This window comes from Zootoca vivipara, chromosome 7 (genome assembly GCF_963506605.1).
Source record: "Zootoca vivipara chromosome 7, rZooViv1.1, whole genome shotgun sequence".
Taxonomy (NCBI): Eukaryota; Metazoa; Chordata; class Lepidosauria; order Squamata; family Lacertidae; genus Zootoca; species Zootoca vivipara.
In genome coordinates this window covers 69364805-69388848 of record NC_083282.1, presented here as the reverse complement: position 1 = coordinate 69388848, position 24044 = coordinate 69364805, and positions in this window count along the sequence as shown.

The following is a 24044-nucleotide window of genomic DNA, read 5'->3' as shown; positions in this document are numbered from 1 at the left end:
GGCACTCCTGTCTTCCACTGCCTCCCGCAGCTTGGTCAAACTCATGTTCGTAGCTTTGAGAACACTGTCCAACCATCTCGTCCTCTGTCATTCCCTTCTCCTTGTGCCCTCAATCTTTCCCAACATCAGGGTCTTTTCCAGGGAGTCTTCTCTTCTCATGTCAGATTCAAGACCAAGATCCGAAGCAAAGCAAAAAGGGAAATTGTCCTCCTTCCTCCAAAGCTGCTCATTGAAGTGGGGTGCCTCTTGGAATGTGAGTGAGCAACACTGGCAGCAACCCTCTCCTTAACAGGAGAATGGGCTATGGAGAAGGCTGGAAGGAGACTCTTGCCTGTAGCAGCTGTCAGAATGTATCACTGTTACAGGTATATGGTGGCTTTGTACATATCGTGCCTCATTTAGAGGCTAAAGTGTGAGTTGAACTTTTCTCCCAAGTGAATGTTTGTGTATTTGCGTGTTAGAGAGATACCAGTTTAAAAACATCCCACCCAGAATGTTCTGCTACAATGCTTAGTAACCAAACAAGCTGTGAACCGATCAGCTCACCATTTCTCAAAGCTTGAATGAACAATCTAAAGAGAAAGACTAAACTGGATCAAAAATGTGATGAATGGTATGAACAGTTAACGCCTGCACAAAATCAGCATGCTGAATAGAAGTAACAGGAAGGATATTTGCAAAGAGAACAATTTGATTACATAGCTTATTTGCTTTTTCCTCATGTGGATGAAGACGGTAGCAGGAATTTGCATAAGTTAGCTGCCTGATCCTTTGGAAAGCGTGTAGCTATGATTCTGATCAGACATCCAAAATCGGCAATAGTGTAAGAGAGATCAATAGCTGGATGTCTTGGGTCAGTGGATAAAAGGAGTCCGCTCTGTCACACCAAGATCTCTCCTGTGAATTTCATCTAGCAGTGGAGCTCACAAGAACAAGAACAGATTTAAACTAATAATGATGCTTCTGTGGATTATTTCTCTGGCTGTGATTTAGCTAATACCCTGGAAAGAAGCAACATATTCAGCAGCATTACCACTCCAAGCAGTTCTCTTTCCTGGGTGAAACCGAGGCTATCATTATGCTGGATGTTCCTTTGGGAGAGCATCTGCCTTGCACTTGGAAAGTCCCAGGTTCAATCCCTGGCATCTCCCATTGGGGTTCGGAAGGACTCCTGCCTGAAACCCTGTAGAAGCTGATGCCATTCAGTGAATGCAGCACTGAGCTAGATGACCAGTGGTCTGACTCAATAATCACAGTTAGGTGTTGTAGTTCTGCTGAAGCTCAATCCCAGGTGTGGGGAACCTTCCAACCTTCAAATGCCGCTGAACCACAACTTCCATCATCTCTGGCCATTGGCATGCTTACTAGGGTCATGGGAGTTGCTGTTCAACAACATCTGACTGCCCAAAGGTTTCCCACACATACCCTATTCAGTCATTTAACATCATGCAAGGAAGAGAGTGAGAACAAAATCATTGGCTCTGCCCTTTCCTGCACATCCCCATCAATCTTCCTGCACCCCCTCCCCTCCTTGTGTTGGAGGCTGAATGTCTGCCGCAGGAAGCTTTATTTAATGGAGTGGGTTTCGCATGTGATTTAGAATCCTTGATGTTCTGCCCCAAACATGTGGCTGCAGGGGCAGAGATGTTGGAGGGGGACAAAGGGCTCATGGGGCTGGCCTGGGACATTTTGCTGCTTCCGAAAGACAGAAAATGCTGCCACCACACTGCACACCACACTCTTCCGCACCTGCCTGCCACTGCTGCTTCTACATCCAGCTGCCACTGTGGCGACCACCTCCATGCCCAGCTGTCATCTGCTGCCTCTACCCACCCACCGCCACCATGCCTGCCTCCTCCATGCCCACCTGTGGAAGAGGCAGCCACAGCAGCAGGCAAGCACAGTGAAGGAGGTGGGTGTGGGCAAAAGGGGCAGATGGGCATGGAATAGAGGGTAGAGGAGACAGGTGCAGCAGCAAGTGGTGGCAGAGGAGGGTCGATTTGCCACCTGAGACTACCACCTCATCTCATGGACAGGCATGCCCTGTCCACGCCCACTTTGAACTGTGGTAATTGGGGTGGCAGAGAGAAAGACTGGATAGGGTTCTGGTCATAGCTGCTAAAGCTTTTTCCTTTCCTTTCCTTTCCTTTTTAAAATGAATTTATCTACAAAGCAAAAGGAATACAAAAGATCAGCATAAATTCATGAAGAGATCACATCCACCAGATACAAGTACATCATATTCTCAAATACATGGAGGTTATCATGCAGACTAAACAGTAAGCACATAAAAATGAATTTAGCCAACTGTGTCTTTTCAAAAAGATTAATGGACTAAGCGGAGTCTAGGAAGAGAATGTTTCTTATAAATATGTGATATAAAGGGATACTAGACAACACAGAAGGTGCCAGTTTTTACCAAGCCTCTCGAAAAATGAACCTGATGAGCCCATTTATGTAGTGTGACCAAACCGGTTGCACTACCCCAAAACCACCTCCGCTCTCTTTAACTTTTCTCTTGCAGAATCATGGCCCCCAAAGTAAGGGCTCAGCAGGCTGCCTCATATGCCTCAATAAAAGTGTATGTCTTCAGCAATTTCCTGGTGTCCCACAAAGCCCACCTTGGTAGAAGCCTGTTAAGAAAGTGAAAGCAAAATCCACAGGGCACCTGTTTCATTCCATAACAGCAAAAGCACTATAAAGTCCTCCTTGAAAGAATGATTCTCTAAAGAAGACAATTGTTACACTAATGAAAAGAGGCTGGCTAAAGGAGTGAAAGGGTATTACTCATCTTGTTAAAAACTGTTAAAAACTGTTAGAAGATTTGAATTTGGGGGAAAGATTAGAAAAAGCAATAAAGGCCATCTATAAATCACAGAACGCTAGACTAATCATAAACGGAAGATTTACCAACAAAATTAACATTTTGAGGGGAACAAGACAAGGATGCCCCTTGTCCCCCATTCTTTTTATCATTACACTTGAGATATTATTAAATACAATAAGGAAAAAGGAGGAAATCAAAGGGATCGTGGTCGGTAATAAAAGACATAAAGTAAAGGCCTTTGCTGACGATATCATAATAACCTCAGAGGACCCAATTATAAGTATTCCCAGTGCCATCCAGACAATAGAAGAATATGGGGAATTGGCCGGCTTAAAAATAAATTACAACAAGACAAAATTATTAGTTAAAAACCTCGAGAAAAAAGAAGAAAAAGTATTACAAGAGAATACAAATCTCAAAATTAGCAAGAAAATGAGATATTTAGGAATGGAGATATCAACTAAATCAATTGATTTAATTCAGGACAATTATTTGGTAATCTGGAAACAAATTAGAAAGAAATTTGAAGTATGGAGGAAATTAAAACTATCATTCACGGGTAGGATATCAGCTATTAAGATGTGTGTGGTTCCCAAGATGAACTTTCTTTTCCAAAATCTCCCACTGTTGGGAACTGAGAAATGCTTTAAAGACTGGAAGAGAGACATAGCAGAATTTATATGGAACGGGAAAAAACCCCGGATAAAATATAAGATATTAATTGACCACAAGGAAAGAGGGGGATATGGTCTCCCAGACTTGGAAATATATCACGATTCGGCGGCACTAGTTTGGATCAAAGAATGGATAGAGTTAAGGAATTTTGATTTATTGGATCTTGAAGGTGATGGGCTAGGATTTGGCTGGCATCATTATATGATGAAAGACAGAATAGACAAGAGAAACATTTTCACGTTTAATATAATTAGGAAATCACTATTCAAAGTTTGGGAAAAATATAGGAGATTTTTTGAAGCAAAAACCCCCTGGTGGCTCTCCCCTGCTGAGTTATTGGCAGTGAGGAGACGTAACATGGAGGGCATTTGGCCCACATATCGCGTACTCCTGGAAGAAAAAGAAGGAGTATTGAAATTAAAAGAATATACAGAAATCAAAAATTATCTAAATACGTGGCTAGATTACTTCCAAATTAACCAGAGATTTCAATTAGACAAAAAGGTGGGATTTGAAAAAGATAAATCAAAATTAGAAGAAATCTTAATTGATAAGGAAGGTAAATATATATCCAATCTGTACCAATTATTGTTAAAATGGGAAACGGAGGAGGAGCTAACAAAAAATTATATGATCAAATGGAGCCAGGATTTGGGTAAAATAATTAATTTGCAGAAATGGGAACAATTATGGAAAAGAGATTCGAAATTTACTCCAAATTACGATTTGTTAGAAAATTTATTTAAAATGCAAAATCAATGGCATTTAACGCCGGCCAAACTAGCTAAAATGTATCCTAGTGCCAATAATATCTGCTGGAGATGTTGCAAAGAAATAGGTACATATATTCATATTTGGTGGAATTGTGATCGTATCAAGGAATTTTGGGAATTAGTTTATAATGAGTTGAAAAAAATTCTGAAATATTCTTTCAAAAAACAACCAGAAACCTTCCTATTAGGAATGCTGGGAGAGGATATAAAACCTAAAGATAGATGTGTAGTGAGCTATGCGACTGCTTCAGCAAGACTACTAGTCGCAAGAGCATGGAAGTCACAAGAAATCCCAAGAAAGGAGGAATGGTTAGAAAAATTAATTTTATATTATAATTTGGCAAGAAAACACGAAATATTGAAAGAAACAAACCTGGAGGACAACGTAGGGAAATGGGAGTCACTTACCGTTTATCTGAGCACTTATATAGATAAATCGTCTCTCCTCTCTGATGTAACAGGACTCTAGAATCAAAAAGATAGCAAATTAGTTATATGAATGTTATTGACATTGTAATAACCATAATCTTTTTTTGTTTTGTTTTGTGAATTTAGTAGTTACAAAAATTAAGTACTTACCGTGTATCAACGTGTGTGACCGGAAACAAGTATAGTATAGATAAGTCTAAGTTAGGTTGTGAAGGATTAGGGATAGGGGCGGGGGTAGGACTTAGGGTGGGGGTGGGGGATTTTTTGTATTTGATAATGTGCTGAATTGTTTTGTTTTGTTTTTCTTTCGTTTTGTTTTCTCATTGTTGTATTTGTTTAAATTATTAATAAAAACTTTTTTATTATTAAAAAAAAAAAAAAAACATAGATACCTGGAGAGATCTATTGCTGCAAGAGAGAGGGCTTCCCATACAACTGTACCAGGTCAGCAGAATAAAAATCCAGTGCAAATACAATATAGAAATAATTGTAGTAGAGTGCAATCACTGCAACTCATCACATCACACCAATACAAACAACATATTGCAGAATCAACACAGTATAATAGTGGGAGCTAAGAGGCAACTGCACACTTATCAATCCAGAAGTCAATACAATGCAAATTGTTATGAGCTCCCAAGGTTGCTTCCTCACCCTTTTCACAGCATTTCTCTGCAAAAGAAAAACAAAACAGATTTAGATGGAGAATCCTCACTGCACTGTTTATAACAATTATTCATGTTCCATCTTTCAGGATACAAATCCTTCCTTACATAGTGCAATGCTTTTCTCCGACGCCAAGATCCTGACAACTACCAGTAACTCCCACTGATTAAAGGTTCCCCCAAAGGTTATCTAATGCTTTTCTTTTTTACGAAATTTTTTGATTACTATTATACATACATACATACATACATACATACATACATACAATGCAACCAATCAATCATTGTATCCCTTAATCAAAAAAATGTGTAGCATATAATAAAGTTCATATTGTACATGGACTCTACAACAAGAACAATGCAGTTCAGATTTATAGCAATGGAAAAAATAAATTTATTGATTGATTCAATATTATCTTGGGATTTCATATTCTAGTGACTTATATTAAAAAATCTACTTCTCCATAAAGAAGAGGTGATCATCCTTCTTTAAATCTCTTATAATGTATAAGTTTTGTTTTATTACATTCATAACTTCTTGCCAGGATGCTTTGAGAAGACCAAAAATACATGCATTAAATCTGCCCGTTGTGCTTGACACCACTAATACTTATTATTCTATAATTTAGCATTATTATTGCATTTTATGAAAGTTTTATTTAAGGTTGGCTGATATAACATTTGTTGCATTCTCATTCATTTAAGGTCACTCTGTTGCAGAGATTCAAATCAATTTCCCATTTAGCTTTAAAGTTAAATTTACCTATATCTCCCCACCCTCTCACTATATATAAAGGTCTGGTGACTTCTGCTTCAGTGTATCTGAAGAAGTGTGCATGCACACGAAAGCTCATGCCAATGACAAACTTAGTTGGCCTCTAAGGTGCTACTGGCAGGAATCTTTTTATTTTGTTTTGACTACGGCAGACCAACACGGCTACCTACCTGTAACTATTTCTAATGTTTGTAATATCTGATACCACTTACTCAACAAAACCCTTCGATTCAGTAGCAGCTGAAAACTGACAGGTCTCTATTTAATGAATTAACATATTTCTGTCCTGCTTTTTATTATCACTACTCCCAGGGTATCTGCCCATCAGATGAAATCAGATGAAAATAATGGATGGTTGTGGTGTCTCACTTGCATGGTGGGCTTCTGCTTGTGCAGAGGGGGGGGAACTGCCCTTCCTCTCTTTCCTTCTGCAGGCCCCCTCTGACCATGTGTCCCCAAAGTCTGATCTGGAAAGTTGCAGAAACCTCCAGAGCATAGTGAGAGCATGGGGGAATGAGTCCACTGCTGCAATATTGGATCTCGCCCATTAAAATCACATATAGACAATATAGAACAATAAACAGCAGCAAGCAACACTATGAAAACAGATAAAAGCAGTAATTAAGAAGGATAGAAGTGGCAATTAGAACAGTGTCACTGGTGGTTAGAAATGAAAAGCCAGGGGAAATGAAAAGCATTTTTACCTGGCGCTAGAAAGACATGCAAGTTGGTGCCTGCTGAACCCACTTTGGGAAAATATTCCATAAATAGAACACCACAACCTAAGGAGGTCCTCTGTCCAGTTGCCACTCAGCTCACCTTAGGCAGCAGGGGAACTTAGAGGGGGTGCCTCCAAACATGGCAAGAATGGAAGAATGGTAGGGTTGCGTCAGAGTAAGAGATCCTTCACGTTCTATCCTTGATTCCAGCTTCACGTTGATAGCTTTGAATGGCCATCTGCCTCGAGGTCAATTGTAGTCCTGCTTGATAAGACTGAAGCTGCTAATGCTTTCATAAAATCAACAACTGGACAAGAATCTCCATCCAAAAAGATGTTTCAAAGCATTAGCTATATTCCCAAATGCAAACATCTCTTTTATTTGAGGTGAAGGGATTATGCTGTATTTCACTCAGATTTCTGAAAGTTCCATAGCTTCCTTCACAGACTATTGAGCTAATTTCCCTTTTAACCGTACAAAATGTCCCAGCAAAAGTTAAGAAGAGCTAGCAAGAACATGCAACTCTTCTTAGGAGAATTGCTGGGTTTTGATTATTGTTTCCTAAGATGCCCTAATTCTTAGGGAACTGTTGTTCCTTGGGGCTATAAGAGAAGGGTGAGGAAGTTCAATGTGAATGAATGTAGCTCAGAGGCCTATGTTATTACTTGCAATGTGTATTATTGGTATTATTAGTATTATTAGTATTATTAAATTGATTTTTGGGAATACAAAAATGTTGAGTATGTGGGCACTGGTAGAAAATCCACATATCAGTCCTCTGTTTAAAATATGGTACCCCAAATTAATTTTGTTATAAATATTAACAGCATACTTTTTTCGCGCACATTTTGCACAGGCAAAAAAAACATTCCTCTTTTCCCAGCTCTTTGGCTAATTAAATAATCTATGGACTTTTAAACTGGAAGGGAACATTGTTTTGTTTGTCATTATGTTATGAATTTTTGTGTTTTTATACTGGAAACCGCCTTGTGATCCTTGGATTAAGAGTGGTACATACTGGTAAATACTAATGCTAATACTAATACTAATAAGTATTGATGATGATGATGATGATGATGATGATGATGATGCATGTGCTTTGCCACTGAGCTTAGGCCCTTCCCTGTAAACTGGAACTGGACCAAGCTCCTGATGTCCTGATGCCTAAGGTAGTGGTCAGGACCTCAAGCCACTGGTTCATAGCCTCCTGTACTACCATGTCTACCTGGGTGCTCCAGGCCACATAAAGGCAAAGAACTGCTTGTTTTCAGGCCAGCAAGTTGGCCTTATGAGATCCATGTTCTTTGGCTATGGGTTGCAACTTAGAAGGGGTTTAGTGGAGGAGGGGCCTCAATTTACCTTAAACCTTTATCAAAACTAGTTGCTTATCCTCACTGTTTTGCCTTGCTGATACTGGCTATGGGCAGATTAGTAGAAACAGTTCAGTTACGAAAGGCTAGCCATACACACGTCCCAATCAAGATGACACAGTTTTAATCTTTGGCAGGCTTAATATGGCATAGTATGGCTGCATATAAGTCAGGAAGGATATTAAACATGACTCCCCAGAATCTATCATGTCTCTGTTCCTACAGTTACCTTTTCTTTGTCTGGCCTGGGAGTACAGATGTTTTTGTTTTGCTTTTGTTTGTAGCTGCGGAACCCTGTGAATGATTTTTCTGTAAATGAATCCAATCGTGTCTTTGGATGCTGTGATTCTGGAATGCCTCCTGGATGGAAGGTGTAGCCAAGAAACAGAGGGGTCTTCACTATTCACTATTAATTGGGAATCGTGATCCTGTCCTCGCAGAGAAGAGAACAATTATGGCTTCAGAACCCTTGAAGGACTTGGCTGTTTCTCCTCCCTCTGTAAGGCAGAGAGAGGCGTCTGGCTGTACTGAACTGTGTAGTTCAGTGTTCCAGGAAGAATCAGATAATTCAATATTGGCCTGAACTTGGATTTTATCAGCATTGTTTTGTCAGTACAGACCTCCAAAGCTGTCCCTAGTGACCTCCTTGTGATGCAACTCTAGGCAAGGAACACTGGTGGAAGCAAATTCCAGTTTTTCACAGCTCGGGCACAGAAGTGCTGCCTTATATCTGTGCTTTATTCTTTTTCCTTTCGTGATCAATAGTGAAGTCATTCTAGAGGGGACAATATTTGTTTTATAGCAGATTTAGTAAATGGTGCTACACTTTATCGCTCTAATGACTCCCTGTGGGAGAGCCAAGGACAGGTTCAGTGGCGACCTTTCTGCAATGACAACTTCAGCAGCCTGCCCTGTTGTGATTCCTCCAAGGAGATGCTGGGATGGGAGGCGGCCTTTTTAGATCTTACTTTTCTCTACAACAGAATTCCTGTTTGACCACCACTAAAGCCATGTTCACACAACCAACAGGGTACCCAGAAAAGTGAAGGAGCATGTGAACATAAAAACATGAGAAGAAGCTGCTGGATCAGGCTAATGGCCCATCTAGTCCAGCATCTTGTTTTCATAAACAGGATTCGAGCACGGTATCATTCTCCCCTCCTGTGCTCTCCAGAAATTGGTATTCAAAAGCATTACTGAATCCATTTGTCGAGGCAGAGCATTGCCATCTTGGTAGCAGCCTTCAGTATCCCTCTCCTCCATTAATTTGTCTAAGCCTCTTTTAAAGCCATCTAGCTTGGTGACCATCACTGCCTCCTGTGGCAATATGCTCCAGTGTGCCAGTGTGGTGTAGTGGTTAAGAGCGGTAGACTCGTAATCTGGGGAACCGGGTTTGTGTCTCGGCTCCTCCACATGCAGCTGCTGGGTGACCTTGGGCTAGTCACACTTCTCTGAAGTCTCTCAGCCCCACCCACCTCACAGGGTGTCTGTTGTGGGGGAGGAGGGGAAAGGAGATTGTTAGCCGCTTTGAGACTCCTTCAGGTAGTGATAAAGCGGGATATCAAATCCAAACTACTACTACTACTACTACTACTCCTCTTCCTCCTCCTCCTCCTCCTCCTCCTCCTCCTCTTCTTCTTCTTCTTCTTCTTCTTCTTCTTTCTCCTCCTCCTCCTCCTCCTCCTCCATAGTTTAACTATGTGCTGCATGAAGTACTTCCTTTTATCTGTCCTGAGCCTTCCATCATTCAACTTCATTGGGTGTCCACAAGTTCTAGTGCTATGAGAGACGGAGATTTCCCTCCCTCTATCCTCTTCTTCCATGCCATGCATAATTTTTATAAACTTCTATTCGCCTTTTCTCTAAACTAAAATGTCCCAAGCACTGCATCCTTTCTTCACAGAGTACCCTTGATCATTTTGGTTGCCCTTTTCCAAACCTTTTCCAGTTCTAAAATATGCTATTTGAGGTGAGGCGAGCCAAACTGTACACGGTATTCCAAATGTGTTCGCATCATAGATTTGTATAACAGCATGAAGGTATCAGCAGTTTTATTGTCAGTGGGACTGAAGTGGCAGACACCATCCCTGCTTCAGTGTTTTCCTTGCCTCTTCTGCACAGAGAGCTTAACCATGTTGCTCATAAATAAATGCAAGGCAATGCAGGACTTACTGCCACTGCCCCATTCCTTAGCCTAGCCTTCTCTGGCTTTGAATAGTCAGATGTTGTTGGTCTACATCATCCCCAGCATGGCCGGTAGTCAGGAATGATAGAGATTGTGGTCCAACAACATTTGGGGACCCAAGGCTGGATAAAGCTATCCTATGCATTTCAGTGTACCCAGCTGGTGATGTGAACAGGGCTTCTGATTCCTGCCTCCATTAGATAGATAGATGATAGATAGATGATAGATAGATAGATAGATAGATAGATAGATAGATAGATAGATAGATGATAGATAGATAGATAGATAGATAGATAGATAGATAGATAGATAGATATCTCACATGTTCAGTTTTTCTGGAATTCTGCTTGTGTTTGTGGCTTTCCAGTAGGGCAGCAGCCTTTAATTGGTAGATCAACCAACTAATCTCTTAAAATCAAAAATTCAGCAGCAAAGCACATTTTCAGCCAGTGGGGAACACCCATTCATAGTTTTAGGCAATTTTGGTTCCAAACATAAGCCTCATGTCCCTTCAGCTCTTCCCCTGTAACAGCACGGCTAGATAAGTCCATTCATGAGTGCATGGCTGTTGGGTGGTGAGGGGGTGGAAGTGGTGGTGGGTGCTTTAAGTAATCCTGACCTTAGAATTTGTCTTCCAAATTCCTGGACAGTCACAAGGACCAAGCGTCCTACAACCTAGGCTTGTGCATAATTGTCTTCATAGGAGGGATGCAGGAACCTTTGTCTGCTCCCTTTGCCTTCAGACTTTGCCCAGATCTTCTCAGCTGGTAACAAAGAACTGACACCAGGCCTCCATACAATTATGCCGGTAACACTTAGCATTTAAAGGTTGCATCTCATGACTAACTTATGTCCATTAATTTCAGTGGGTCTGCTATGAGTATGGTTTAGACAGATACGACCCCAAGTGTTTAAGCAGCATTTAAGAATTTAAACATTTATGTGGTTATTTAGACTTAAATGAACATGACTGGTGTATTTAAACATTTATATGGTGCTTTCAGAGCATTTCAAAGACATTATCACCTAACCCTTAGAACAGCCCTGTAAAGTTTTACTCCTGTATTGTAGATGAAGGGCTTGCCATGGTGTGTTCATGGCTGAGGCAAGGAACCCTCCCTGAATTCATAATATCTTAGTAACTACAAGCCAGTTGCCAATCTCCCCTTCTTGGGCAAGGTTCTTGAGATGGAAGAAGGTCTTGGAGGAAACTAGATCCATTTCAATTGGAGTTTAGGCCCAGTTTTGTCACAGAAACTGCTTTGGTCACCCAGTATGATGACCTGTGCCAGGAATGGAATGTGTCGATGTTAATTCTCCTCAACCTCTCAGTGGCTTTTGATATCCTCAACCATGGTATCCCTCTGAAACAGCTGCCTGAGTTAGAGGTGGGAGGTATTGCTTTGCTATGGTTCTGGTGCTACTTGAATTGTCACTTCCAGACATTGATGCTTTGCATGTGCTCTTCAGCCCCATGAGGACTTCAGTGTGGGGTTCTTCAGGGTTCAGTTTTATCCCCTATTCTGTTTAGTATCTACATCAGGCTTCCTCAAACTCTGCCTTCAAGATGTTTTTGGCCTACAATGCCCATGATCCCTAGCTAGGAGGACCAGTGGTCAGGGATGATGCGAATTGTAGTCTGGAGGGCCGAGGTTGAGGAAGCCTGATCTACATGAAACCACTGAGTGGGGTTATCTGGAGTTATGGAGTATGTTTTCAGCAATATGCTGATGACACACAGCTCTATTTTTCCATTACATCTGCAGGTGTGGTGGTGGATGTGCAGGACTGTTGTCTTGCCTTGGTAATGGACTGGATGAGATCCAACTAACTGAAGCTCCAATCCAAACTGAGGTTCTGCTAGTGAGTAGTTCCCTAGATCAGATGGATGGGAGGTGGCCTGCTCTTGATGGGGATACTTGATGGGTATGTAGCTTGGGGGTACTTCTGGGTGATTTGCTGTCGCTTGAGGCTCAGGTGGCCTCAGTGGTGCAGAGTGCCTTCCGTCAGCTTTGGCTTGTGGCCCAGCTGCCCTATTAACTGGACTGGGATAGCCTAACCTCCGTTATCTGTGCTCTGGTACCCTCTATGTAAGATTATTGCAACCCATTATACATAGGGCTGCCTCTGAAGATGGTTTGGAAACTTCAGCTGATGCAGCATTCAGTTGCCAGGTTGCATATTACACCAATCCTAGCCTGACTGCACTGGCTGCCAATTGGTGCTGGTTTTTACCCATAAAGCTTTAAATGGCTCAGGACCGCAGTACTTCAAGGACCACCTCTAGTCCTATGAACCGACTCAGACCCTCCAATCATCATCTGAAGCCCTTATTCATATGCCTCCTCTTCAAGAGGTCCAGAAGGTGGCAACATGAGAACAGACCTTTTCTTCAGTGACTCCTGTTTGGGGAATGCTCTTCCCAAGGAAGCTTACCTGGTGCCTTCATTAGAAGAGTTTAGATTTGATACCCCGCTTTATCACTACCCGAAGGAGTCTCAAAGCGGCTAACAATCTCCTTTCCCCTCCTCCCCCACAACAGACACCCTGTGAGGTGGGTGGGGCTGAGAGACTTCAGAGAAGTGTGACTAGCCCAAGGTCACCCAGCAGCTGCATGTGGAGGAGCGGAGACGCGAACCCGGTTCCCCAGATTACGAGTCCACCACTCTTAACCACTACACCACACTGGCTCTCATTACATAGCTTTAGCTGCCAGGCAAAAACGTGTCTCTTTAGCCAGGCCTTAACATTCTATGACCCTTTAAATATGTTTGTGGGAAGGGGATTATTGGTTTGTTTTTGTTTTATTATGTATTCTGTGTTCTCATTTTGTTTTGTTTTTAGGTTTTGAACTGCCCTGTGGTCTTCAGGTGAAGGACTGTCTACAAAATTAATTAATTAACTAATTAACTAACAGCAACCCCCTTGGATCACAGTGCAGCTTCTTAGCCATTCCATTACAGCAGGTCATCAGATCAAATCATTCCAATCAGCCATTTATCTTCCAATGCAGAATCAGCAGAGTTTCACACCTCTGGGTGGTAGGACTGTGTGTCAGGTGGAAAAAAACATGTCTCTATATAACAGCGTTTGTCAGCCAACTTTTTTGACAATATGCCACAGGTCAAGTCCAGAGTATTAGGTAGTGCAGCTGTAGTGTGCAGTGTAGCACATCTGAAGCCTTCTGTGCCTTTGTGTGGATTTTCTTCTTGCCTACTGAACCAAGGAGCAGGCAGCAGCTGTGCCAGCGGCAGTCAGGAGCCCTGCATGACTCCTGCTCCAGTCCAGTAGTGCATAAATCCCTGTGGCTTGTGCTATTTATAGTACCCATGCCATGGGATATAAAGCAGCCTTCTCCAACCTGGTGCCCGCCAGATATTTTGGACTGAAACTCCCATCAACCCCAGCGTGATTGCAGAAGACTGGCATAAATATTCCTCATTTCTATGGATGATGTGTGTCCAAGCAACTGTGTGACAACTGGGGAGTGGGGAATAGTTTGTAAGCACACAAGCTGTTGGGTTGCTGGCTATATTTTTTGTATAGTACAACTGTCTGGCTCTAGCCAGACTCGGTGCTTTTGTTTAAAAACAACAAAGAGTCTTGTGGAAACTTAAAAGGCTAGCAAATTTAAAAAACATAAGAAGGCCCCATTTAGTCCATCCTCCGGACTTCACGGTGGCCAACTGTATGCCCAAGAGAAGCTCACAAACAGAACCTGAGAACAACAGCGCACTCCCACTTCTGATTCCCAGCAAGTGAGACACTTGTTATAAGCCAAACTAGTCCATGAACTTCATTCAGGTAGTTTGCAGTATGCCTGTAAAAATACAATTTGGAATAATACAGAATCTAGCACAGCACTTTACAATTTCTATGGTATTAAGTGGTGCACCTAGACTCTCATAAATATTGAAGTGATCCATGGGCGAAAAGATTTGGGAAGCGCTGGCATAAGCCATGATATTATTATGATGCAATCCACTTCATCAGGTGCATGATGAAGTGGACAGTGGCTTACAAATGCTAACACTGTAATAATGGTGTTAGCTTTTTAGATGCCATAAGGCTCTTTGATGTTTTTGCTACAACAGTAACTCACTAACCGGCTGCTTCCCCACAGTACTTCATCCTAAAAGTCACAGCACTCTTGAGCTGGTGCTACTCAGGCATGCCACAGTTTGATATTGGGGTGTCTTGGTCAGGTAATATAGATGCTTTCTCTCCAATTTATTTCCTGCCATGGCCAGCTAGAGCGTTTCTAATTGTGAAATATTGAAGAAGATCAGGTCGATTTGTTTGTAGTCCTACAGTCAAATGAGCCATTTAAGAGGAGCAGAAACAAAAAGAAGTTGTGAGCACCCTTTGGAAAGGCCACAATTTTCTAACGCTGGGGTCACCCACATTGCATTCGTGAGTGTGATGGCATCTTTGAGGTCTTCCCCTGGTGCCCACAAAGCCTCAGAGCACACACATACCCCATTCACTGCTCCCTTTGTCATGAGGCAGTAAGGGTGCTTACTTTTTTGACCCTGTAAGGTACATAGAACTAAGAGAGGAAGTTGGAAGAGTGGCACTCTTTTCCATTTCCTTTTTCAGCTCTATGGGTTTTCCAAAGCTCAGATTAATTCTGCTGGATCCGACTTTTACTCAGGTCTCTAAGAAAAGCAAAATGTGTGCCTGTGTGCTCTCTCCCTTTCTGTCTCAGGGCAGGGTGAGGTGACTGATCTGGGGAAGTGGGGGAGAGGGGTGGCACCCATGGCAGTTGCTCAGAAATCCAAATGTGCCCATAGTGACCAATTAAAGTGTTTGTCAACTGCAAGTCTTTAGTCTGGGGCTGCTGCTGTTGTTGTCTGTGTGTTATTTCCCCAGGATTCTCTGAATTGAAATGTGCCTCCTGGGCCATTAAAGTTTCATGATATTTTCACCAGCTTACTTGTTTAATTTCCAAATGTTTGACACTTAAGAGAGCGTAGAGGAAGAATCAGCTTGCTTCACTAGAGTTATATTAAAGAGGGGACACAAGCCAGGAAAGATATAACTAGTTTGGAAGCTTTTCAGAAAAAACAATCATTTATTTTCATTCCATGCATTGATGTTTGTGTGAATAATCTGAACATTCCTGGCATCCCACGCCCCCTAATAATGAATGGAAGCAGATTTATTAATTTATTGTATTCTTTATTTAAACCATTTATATCCCACCTTTCTGCAAAAGTTTCAAATGCAATGAGTAAACATTCACAATTTAACAATAAACATTAGATTAAAGCAGAGTGGCTTTAATCTTGCAGGATCTATTTTGGTTTTTTCCTCTCCTAGAACCCAGATACCTAGGGCAAAACTTGGGCTTTGGAGCAAATGCACACTTATACTTGTGAAACGAGGCATCTGAGTGTATCTCAGCTCAAGAATTTGATTTTTCAGAACCAGAACTGAGCTTACTATCCTGTTACCCAAACATCCATTCCTGCTTTTCTTCCAAGCTTTCCTTGCTTTCTTTCAGCAATCAATTTTGGGTGGATGTTGCAATTGTGAAACAACTGGAAGTCAGAAATCCTTCCAATTGTTTAACAATTGCAACTCATTCAGAGATCGATGAGTAGATCCTGATGTATCTTCTGCCTACTGTTGGATTGAAGCAATAAAGGCTGCATGTATGTAACACTAATAAAAGCAGTTATAAAGCTGAGAAATCACAAAAATTAAAATCTCAGAAGAATGCTTTCATCTGGTATCTAAAAGCTATTAAAATAGGCACTAGCTAAGTGTAAGTGAAAATAGCATTCCGCAACCAGGAGGCCATCACTAAAATACCCTGCCTCCAGTCACTGGAGTTGAAGGGGGGGGGGTCGGTCACCAGAAAAAAACTGATAAGCAAGCAAGGTTGCCTGGACAGGAGAATCACACCTTATGGGGCACCCACACAGCTCTCTGCCTGGAAGCCACTTTGAGGCTCCCTTTCCATCCTGCTGATTCCTTCTGCAGGCAAAGCAGATACTGCTCCCTTGGCAGGGGCTGGTTTCACCAATGCCTAGGTATGCCACTGTTCAGATACCAAGGTGTATCAGAGCTTTAAATGTCAAGACCAGCAGCTTGTATTGTGCCTAGAAATAAACTGGAATCTGGTAGAGATATTTCACTACCAGCAATATGTGCCTCAACGTAATTTGGCCTGTTCTATCCAGTGCTCTGGCTGCTATATTCCAAACTATCTAAAGTTGATACAGTTCACAAAGATTATCATTTACCAAGTGGTTAACTTATCCCAGTGTGCACAGCCACATGGTAAGTCTGTTATCTATAGTGCCCTGTCAAATGGTGAGGAGAATCTTATCACACCTCCACCTTACCAGAATCCAAGGCCATACAGATGAGCATTTTGCCACACCTGATGTCTTGGGGAATCACCACACAACTTTGCAGTATGATAGAGACAATGAAACTATCACGGGATTATAAAGTTTCCCCTGAAACTGTTTGGCAGCTTGTATGTGCTCATCCATCCAGAAAAGCAGCAGAATGTTAGGAGTCGACTCCCTGCTTAACAGGGCGACACAAGTTACTGGCTTACCAAGTAGTTACACATGCACCATGCCAACTTCCCACTTAGGAAATGGTTGTCTGTGATGACCCCAAGTTTTCTTCCCTAATTTATGCAGCATATGCTATCAATCACATTTTATTGCATTCATTAATGGGTCTAAAGGCTGGTAACAATTAACACTGCTTCAAAAATATTTTTTTCAGCTAATCCAAAGCATCAGCATCTAGAGTCTTTGGTAACAAATCATTCTGTAATTGACACATCTGCCTTGTTTTTCTGTCAGTTGTTGAGGGCATTCCTTGCTCTAATGGAAGTATTTTGTGTCATTAGTTGCTGAACGCTAAATGGACTCATCAAGCCAAGAAACACATTCTCCCCATCAAACTTCTGTTAGTGGATATTATCCAGGGGAAGGATCCAGCTACTTAAATACCCTCCTGGCTATACTTGCTGCATCCTGTGCTTCAGGGCATCGCAATTTAGCTGTTGCTCCTGCGGAACTGAAGGATTTGAAGAGAAGGGAGGGGACCTCCACAATATCAAAGTCCCAAGGAGGGAGGAGACTGAAATAGAGAGAAAAGGAGGGAAATCTTCAAGCAAAGCAAAGGTTTATGTTATTCAGAGGCCACGAGCATCCTTGGCCCTTGGATTGTTCAGAGGAGAGCAGTGCACTTCCCTTCCTACCTTGGGCTGTGCTAAATGTTGTCACACAGTCACGGTGAGGTGAATTTTGCAAAGCAGCACCTTATGTTGCTACCTGCATATGAAGGTGTATAAGGCAATGACTAGTGATGTGCATGAGCTGTATGGGTAGGTGGTATCTCAGGCTTTTGGTCAGTGACCAGGTGAATCCTTGTTTCACCATGTGGTTGAAGGTGCTGACAAATTCAGAGTTCTTTTATAACTCCTCAATCTTTCTTTCAGATTCTACTGTCCAGGTTCACTTGACTTTACCTTCATGTCTCTTCTCCCTCCCTCCCCCCCCCCATGGGAAGTATGGCACAATGTGTAGCACATACCCACAAGAACAAGTTGCTCTCAGGGGCATCTGGTTGGCCACTCTGAGATTGGGATGCTGGGCTAGATGGGCCTTTGGCCTGATCCAGCAGGCTGTTCTTATGTCTAGGAACTGGGAAGATGCTGGGTCCAATCTTGACTGAATGCATATATCTGTATGTGTGAATGCCTTTTGGTCCAGACCCCTTCCACATAGGCATTCGGCATAAATTCAGAAAGATTCTGTACACCAGGCCCAGCCCACCCATGAGATGAGGCTAAGCAATATGGTCGCATGGTGGGGGCAGCACTTCCTGTCTCATCTCAAGCGGTGAAACAGGACATGCTGTGCCACATACAGGCAGTGAATGCATAGGCCAGGCATCCCCAAACTGCGGCCCTCTAGATGTTTTGGTTTACAACTCCCATGATCCTTAGCTAACAGAACCAGTGGTCAGGGTAGATGGGAATTGTAGTCCAAAACATCTGGAGGGCCGAAGTTTGGGGATGACTGGCATAGGCTATGTGCACATGGTCTGTGGTCATTTTGCAAGTGCATAAGTTCTTCAGATGTTGCACTCGCTGTGTTTCAGGAGGAGGCTCAGCTTGTGACTGAAGCAGGTTCGCTGCTGTTCTCCCTGTATAAGTGCATTCAAGCCAACAGTGGATGTAATGTCTGGGCAGTCCTCCAAACTCCTTTGATTCTCTCGGAATAGGGTGGGTGTTAGGTTTCAAACAGCCATTTAAATAATATTTGGAAGCAAACTAATAATAATGGTTGCTGGTCACAGGGCAGGTATCTTTTCCTCAACATATTTTGTCATTAAATGAACTACAGTTGTTTATGGTGCATGGGCAGTAAGGAAGCCACCACCTTGCTGAGGCTATGGAGTCCTGGGTGTGGTCAGTGCCTGGGTGAGTGGCCGCCTGAGACCCATATGTATACTGCATTGGGTTCTGTGATAGAGTGAATTAATTCTAGTTGCTGGAAACCACAGTTGCAGGAAAGCACATAATAAAAGTGCTGTTGTGCTCAGGTCCTGCTTGCAGGCTTCTCATAGGCATCTGGTGGGCCACTGTAGGAACAGGATCCTAGACTCAGTAGGCTCTTCTTATGGTCTTATAGATTGAAGAAAGGTGAGGTATAAATGTTAGAAAATTAATGTACACTAACAGTGTCTTCCTGGTGCATTTCAGGCATTGTTATTGTAAAGGACATTGCACTAACCTAAGGACATTGATGCAGCAGCTAAAAAAGCCAATGCAATTCTGAGCTGCATCAATAGGAGTATAGCATCTAGATCAAGGGAAGTAATAGTACCACTGTATTCTGCTCTGGTCAGACCTCACCTGGAGTACTGTGTCCAGTTCTGGGCACCACAGTTCAAGAAGGATACTGACAAGCTGGAACGTGTCCAGAAGAGGTCAAAGGCCTGGAAATGATGCCTTATGAGGAACGGCTTAGGGAGCTGGGTATGTTTAGCCTGGAGAAGAGAAGGTTAAGGGGTGATATGATAGCCATGTTCAAATATATAAAAGGATGTCATATAGAGGAGGGAGAAAGGTTGTTTTCTGCTGCTCCAGAGAAACAGACACGGAGCAATGGATTCAAACTAAAAGGAAGAAGATTCCACCTAAACATTAGGAAGAACTTCCTGACAGTAAGAGCTGTTCGGCAGTGGAATTTGCTACCAAGGAGTGTGGTGGAGTCTCCTTCTTTGGAGGTCTTTAAGCAGAGGCTTGACAGCCATATGTCAAGAATGCTTTGATGGTGTTTCCTGCTTGGCAGGGGGTTGGACTGGATGGCCCTTGTGGTCTCTTCCAACTCTATGATTCTATGAGGTCTCTTCCAACTCTATGATTCTAACCTGACCGTCTGTGTGAAGAGGTGAGCTCTCTATTAGATGGTATCAGTGTTATTCACTGGGCATTTACATGGCACTCATGAGACCTAGGGAGTCTCGAGATGCACAGAACTCTTTTTCATTCCGTTGGTGCAAATTCTTCCAGCCAAGGCTAATCTGACACCTGTAATATCATACTTACCTTTGTTGTCTTCATCACCTGCCAGCTGAATCCATGCAACTGGGTGAGCCTACGCAGAAATCTAACTTCCCAAGGAATGGAGTTAAGGGAAACAATGCCATTTTAGCAGTCAGCGTAACCCAGACACAATTGCTCGTATGCACTGCCTTGATGGTTATTAATTAAAGTTAATTATAGCACAGCTATATTTGAGCTGGTGTAGCATGCATAGACAAAAGCAGAATTACAAACAATAGGCTTGTTCCTCCACTGTCTCAGTGGGGCATTTTAAATTAAGAAAGCTCCAAGGTGAGTAGAAGGATGGAGCCTCAGGCTCTCCCTCTTTAGAAGGTAGCCGAGTTCTGCCAACAGCATCCACATGGGATGCTGTTGCTGACAGGATGCTGGGGGGCACTGGCAACGTCTTCTAACTGTGCTGGCAATTGATGCTGGTGGCCTTATTGATGGATGCCAGCAGTATCAGTGATGGATATGGGTGGCACAAGAGATAGATGCTAATGGCAGTATTGATGGATGTTGGTGACATGTGTTGCTGGCACTGATAAAAGATGCTGTAGTATTAGTGAGTACTGGTATTGAGGGAAGATGGGGAAAGAACAGTGATAGATGGCCATAGCTCTGCTAATGGAAGTGGGTAATGTTGATGATGAATGCCAGTGCTGTTGATAAACAATGTTGGTAGCCTTGGTGAGGGTCAATGGTTGTGTTGCTAATAGATGGTGAGTAACAGCATTACTGATGAGTGCCAGAACTGTGGCTGATGGATGCTGGTAGTATGAATGAAAGTGGCAACAGTGACAAATCTGAGGAGTAATGTTAAAGGATGCTGATAGCATTGGCCAAGGATACAGTCTGACATGATTAGCAATGGATGATGGGGTGCTGTTCTAAAAGCTGGGAACTTTAGAAGGAGCAAGTGATGCTTTTGCACACTGTGACTAGGAGCACTAGTGATCAGTGTCAAGGATTAATATTCTTCCATTCCTATAGCAAAAACCATTATCTTTGCACTGCTTTTGCTTCTGAGTGAGTCACCTTTTGGCTAACCACACATTACAGTTTGCTACACAGATGAAATGTCTACATAGGTTTTCAGTAATGAGTGAAGCCAGGCCCAAGTATATTTCACTACATAAAAACTACTGAACTGTTGGGGAAAACTTGCACTAGACTTCACAAATTGATACAGGAACAGAGGACCACTTGACTGTGTGGGTTGGGGGGGAGGGGAGAGCAAAAGGTGGGATATAAATCTTCTAAACTAAACAGTAAATAAATCATAAACTGAAGCCAAAGTGAGGCCAAAAACAAAGAGAAAGCTGTAACCAGTAGCAGAGCAAAGTGCAGGGGGGAAAGCTGGAAAAAGAAGTAATCTTATACATGAAAAATCAATAGAACAACTTCTCAGGCACTTGCTGTATTCTGTTTATTCCTTATGTCATCCAAGGGAGTCAACAGGGAAGGAAGACACTGCAGCCTGGACTCTCCTATTGCAGCATCTGAGCATATGGATGTGTGCCAATACATTCAAGCTAAATCTTGATAAGACAGAGGTGTTATGTGTTCTGTATTCTTGGATCCAAGAGATGGGGAGATGGCCTGCTCTGGACAGGCTTGCTATGCCCTGGAAGAACCAGGTTCATAGCTTGGGGATACTTCTGGATCCAACATTGTCACTGGAGGCTCAGGTGACCTCAGTGACTCAGTGGCCCTTTTAGACAGAGATGACTTGGCTACTGTACTCCATGCTCTGGTAACTTCTGCTTTGGATCCTCAAAATGGGGGAGTCGAGAAGTAGAATTCCAAATCCCCACCAATTGCCTTGACAGGTTGCCAATCCCTCCCCCAATGTATTAGCAATAAAGCTTTTGTTTCTGGATATTTCTTTGTTCTCAGTGTCCAATAAAATCAATGAGTATGATACTTATTTAATATATTATCTACTGTATACGACTTTTCAGGCAAACCTCACAAAGAGATTTACACAAAATTATTAAACCAATATAAGTAGCAAAAACAAGCTGCAAAGAAGGGGAACTTTTGGAAAGCCAGATCTCTCCTCCTGTCAGGGCAAGATGGCTCTGGAGTACGAGCTCAGTGGCAGCAGCTTTGGGAGGGAGAGAGGACATCTCAGCTGGAATACGAAGAGCTACATGGTGGGCATCCCACCAGGCTGTTCCACCTTCTCCCTCTTCCCCCTTGAGGTCAAGATGTAGGTTGGCCAGATAACAGATAAGAGAACATGGGCGGAAAGTTCTTTGTAAGCTGAAGTGCAGTGACTTAGCAGAAAGAATACAGCTGATGTCAGCAGGACATTGTTTTCCCTTAAGGAATAATGTGCATAGAACTAGACAGCAAATAAGTTTGCATATAAGCAAAAAACTCAAAGCCCTGCAACTTGGAGTTCAGCTCAAAATTTAAGCCCTGCAACAAACTTTCCCCCAAAGAATTCTGCAGTGTCCCTAAGAAGAAAAAGGGGGCAGGGAGAGCTTCAACTCTTCTGTGACTTGTGTAAATTTATACAAAGATACAAAGAAGTCAACAAGATGCCCTCCAGATGTGGTGTACTACAGCCCCTACCCTATCATCCGTAACTATTGGCTAAATTTGTGAGGGCTGGTGGGAGTTTTAGTCTGCAACATCTGGAGAACACCTTGTTGGATAGCTCTGTAACTCAACTCTGGTTTTCCAGTTGGACCACAGTTTTCCATCAACACATAAAACTTCCTCCTCCCTCTCTCTCTCTCTCTCCCTCTCCACCCCCCATTATCAGGCTAAAAAGAGAATAAGATAATCTAACTTCTAAACCCTTTTTTCATCTTGAAATTCTAGATCTTCATGAGGACCAAGCCTGGAATTCAGAGTGACAGGACAGAAATGACTCAGCCCTGAGCTACAGGGAGGCGTGAGAAATACAGCATGGCCCAGGTTTGCATTTTCAGCTGTTCTTTCTGCAACTGCACAGTTATGAGCGAGGAGTGTAGCTCAGTGGAGAGAACACAATTTGGATGCAGAAGGTTCCAAGTAGGGATGAGTTGATCTGTTAATGTTGGTTCTCTCTATTTCTTCTTTTTTAGTCTAAAGTCCAGTTCTCATTCCTGCAGCAATTTGTAATTGGAAAAAATATCCTCATGAAAATTCATTAGCATTTTAGCACAAATTTATACTAGTATAGACCTTTTCGTATGCAATTTTTGCAAGTGATCTCCTCTAATATGACACATCTTTGTATGTTGTTCTTACAAAACACACACACATTTTACCCTACTATTTACCGGGAGGGGGGGTGTTTCACCCATAACTTGGCTGGGGAGCTGTACAGTCATACCTCGGTTTAAGTACGCCTCGGTTTGAGTACTTTCAGTTTAAGTACTCCGCAGACCCATCTGGAATGGATTAATCCACTTTCCATTACTTTCAATGGGAAAGTTCACTTCAGGTTAAGTACGCTTCAGGTTAAGTACAAACTTCCAGAACCAATTACACTCATATTTCAGGTTAAGTACGCTTCAGGTTGAGTACTCCGCAGACCCGTCTGGAACGGATTAATCCACTTTCCATTACTTTCAATGGGAAAGTTCGCTTCAGGTTAAGTACGCTTCAGGTTAAGTACAGACTTCCGGAACCAATTGTGTACTTAAACAGAGGTACCTCTGTATTGTACATTTGGGTACAAATTTTGAAGGGTGCCTGTGTCTCGATTTGCGCATTCTTTTGAAAAATCTGGATTTGGTATGTTTGCCTTTAAATGCAAACTTTTGCCAAATTTCTACCCTATCCCTAGTTCCAAATTATTGAATACCTGGCATTTCCAGATATGTGACAAAAAAACAAGTGATGGTTAAGATCTCTACCTGGGCCCCTGCAGTTCTTGTCAGCCGCTGGGCTAGCTGGACAAATATTCTATGTGAAATTAGGCCAAAGGTGAGGAGTGGGTGTTGTGCTAATGGTGCACATTTGTTCTCTGTTCTCATGGTACAAAGGAAAGCAGGCCAAGGAACAACTGAAGAAGATACCATGTTAAATTTGGGCTAAAG